Source organism: Anastrepha obliqua, chromosome 1 (assembly GCF_027943255.1).
Source record: "Anastrepha obliqua isolate idAnaObli1 chromosome 1, idAnaObli1_1.0, whole genome shotgun sequence".
Lineage (NCBI taxonomy): Eukaryota > Metazoa > Arthropoda > Insecta > Diptera > Tephritidae > Anastrepha > Anastrepha obliqua.
In genome coordinates, this window is record NC_072892.1 from 170699936 (window position 1) to 170703400 (window position 3465).

Genomic DNA, 3465 nt, shown 5'->3' on the forward strand with positions numbered 1-3465 from the left:
TAACTTTTATATATTATTTTAATGATGTAGCTTAACAAAAAAAACTTTCATAAATAGTGATAGGAATGAACGTATAAATAAAAAATAAAAAAAACTTTTGTATGCGGATTTTTGAGATTTATTTTTTCAAGCCATATTAAAAAGCAAATATATGAAGAAAAATCGTTAAACCATAAGCGCTAATTCCAGAATTTTCTTTACATTCTATTTCATTGCATAAAAATTTCAAATATTTATGTATATACAAAATCCACATGCTGTATTGCCATTACTCCAATAGAAACGTATAGAAAATTTCTTTACTATGATAAATAAAAAAATAATATTTATACTTACTGTATTCTCTGCAGCAAATTGATTAAATTCATCTTTATATTTATTACTTAATGCAGTTACTTTTTTATAGCACGTGGTGCGGTAACCAACAAAATCTAGGGACGCGTTGATTATATCAATGTCTTTGTATTTACAGCTTTTTATTTTACGAAAAGCTAATTTTAATGAACAGTTTTTCAAACTGTCATCGTTAAAATCTAACACAGTGTCGGCTGAGTCCCCTAAATCACACAAAAAGCTCCTTTTTCCATTTTTTTAACAATATATTGTCACAAAGCGATAACGATATGTAGTAGTACCACGTTTTTTTTTTTCAAAAGTAAATAAATTGTGCGGTTAATTGCACTGCTTAGCATATACTATAGCTCGTCGCTATCTTTCTCAAATTCACGTAAAAAGAGCATGTGCACTCGATCTAATTCGAAGCACGCGAATTTATCGCATACACAGTCACACAAAAATTTAGATTTTTAAAAATCGACAACCGGAACTTTGCACAAGTTTTCCGCAGTCACCCCTATACCATAAAATTTGAAATAAAATTAAGTTTAATTTTACATAAATTTCATTGCGTAACTCGATGGGTGCAAATTACTACTGCGACTTACCTGTATACACCTGGCTACCTTATACCTGCACAAGAAAAAATAAGGCAACCCGGTGGCTGCATGTTACACAAGTTAATTACATACTTACGACTAGTATACATTTTAATACGTAACGGAATAGGTGCAAAGTTAAAAAAAAAAATAATTTTTTAATTATTAATTAATTATACTTTGCACAGGAATTTCTAGGCAACCTTTGCGAAATATATTTTGTGACATATTAAATGTTATAAAAAAATATGCTTCATCCCGTAACGTGATGGGGGAAGGTCATTCTATGGCCGGATCTTAGACTATAATATTTAATAAATTTCTGCTCATATAGACTAACTATATAATGTATAATATAGGTTAGATGGAGCATATCAGCGAATAATATTCATAATGCGAATGTATGAGTTCGAACAAATTAAACGACCAATTCAAGTATAAATTTTTCAATTTCCAATGTTGGTTAATAATCCTTCAAAATACACATGAAATGAATCAAATGACGACAATAAACAATCGTAATCACTTCAATTTAACTGAATGTACGCGGCTTATTGCACGCTTAGAATCAAATTACTGTTATATGTAGTTTGTTTTGAAACCGGTTTTTTTGCTATAAGTATATTAACGATGCCGTGATAAGGAGCTCGATTGAGGGTAACGTTGTGATGGATTAGAGAGAAATGAATGTAAAAGAGCCGATATTAGTCCGTATTCGTGCAAAGAAAACAAGACGTAATTAAAAACAAATCCGTCTTTGAGCCTCAACGCACGTGATTTCATTCAAAAAATATTAATCTTTGACAGTATTTAGTTCATTGTTACTCTCTTAGTAGTCATTCTATGACACTTCCACAAGTTTGACAAAAACAAAAAAATGTCGCCGACGATAGAAATACCACCGCAGAGCGACTGATAACGTTCAGTCGTTATTCAACTTCATTCAGTTGAGCATACGAATCTTTCGGAGCAGAATTTTTCGCAAATACGAACACAAGACGAACATACTTAAAATGTGGTTTAAATTGACTGCAAGTTCAATTCTCCAAACGTAATACATAAATAATTGAATACAAAAATATCACAGTGATCGGTAATATATTAATTTTGTACTTATAGCTGCATCTTCGTCGTGATCGTCGGGAACATATGTGGTGAACGTTGTCCACACACTGAAATAATGTACAGTGCTGGTGGCAAGACATCGAATTTGAGGGTGTGTGGAGATGGGAAGTATGATGGCTATTTTTGTTGTGGAAAAGGCCCGTGCAACCTTTTTTGTCATAACTGTGACGGTGGTTGTATCCAGGGCGATGCCTTGGCAAATTTCAAAAAACTGATGGAAGGACTTATTACGAATGCTGTTGTACTTAGAGTACTCTAAAATTATTGCCCAAAAATCGTTGTATTACGCTTTTTTCAAGCAACATGAGTGTTCTTTCAAATTATATCGTTTATAAAAAATAAAGTCAACTTTTTGTGTGTGTTCGCTAACCGGCCGTGTCTTTGCACCGAATTAAACCAAACTTACACACATTGTTAAGAAGGTATTGAAGATGGTTTCCGTATAGTTTGGATACCTATTGGTGGATAGGGTTCGAGATATAGGTCAAAACGTGGACCCGGGTAACCTTCGGATGTGTATGTATAATATGGGTATCAAATGGAAGCTGTTGGTGAATGCTTTAGTTCAGAGTATTTTTCATGCCGCTCCGTGACTGGGGTCTCGAGATATAGGTCAAAACGTGGACCCGGGTAACCTTCGGATGTGTATGTACGATATGGGTATCAAATGGAAGCTGTTGGTGAATGCTTTAGTTCAGAGTATTTCCATCCGCTCCGTGACTAGGGTCTCGAGATAGAGACCAAAACGTGGAACCTAGAATGTGTTTGTACAATATGGATATCAAATTGAAGCTTTTGGTGAATGCTTTAGTACAGAGTATTTTTTATGCCGCTCCGTGACTAGGGTCTCGATATAGAGACCAAAACGTGGAACCTAGAATGTGTTTGTACAATATGGATATCAAATTGAAGCTTTTGGTGAATGCTTTAGTACAGAGTATTTTTCCGCTCCGTGACTGGTGTCTCGAGATATAGGTCAAAACGTGGACCCGGGTAACCTTCGGACATGTATGTACAATATGGATATCAAATGGAAGCTGTTGGTGAATGCTTTAGTTCAGAGTATTTTTCATGCCGCTCCGTGACTGGGGTCTCGAGATATAGGTCAAAACGTGGACCCGGGTAACCTTCGGATGTGTATGTACGATATGGGTATCAAATGGAAGCTGTTGGTGAATGCTTTAGTTCAGAGTATTTCCATCCGCTCCGTGACTAGGGTCTCGAGATAGAGACCAAAACGTGGAACCTAGAATGTGTTTGTACAATATGGATATCAAATTGAAGCTTTTGGTGAATGCTTTAGTACAGAGTATTTTTTATGCCGCTCCGTGACTAGGGTCTCGATATAGAGACCAAAACGTGGAACCTAGAATGTGTTTGTACAATATGGATATCAAATTGAAGC

The 3465-nt window shown here is 35.0% G+C and overlaps 1 long non-coding RNA gene across 1 annotated transcript; it reads left to right on the forward strand.

Moving 5' to 3' along the window:
* The first annotated feature begins 1877 nt into the window (after window positions 1-1877).
* On the forward strand, window positions 1878-2429 carry LOC129235473 (uncharacterized). The gene is made up of 2 exons (XR_008581590.1): window positions 1878-1986; window positions 2055-2429. It is a non-coding gene; the product is annotated as an uncharacterized LOC129235473 (long non-coding RNA).
* The last annotated feature ends 1036 nt before the right edge of the window (window positions 2430-3465 follow it).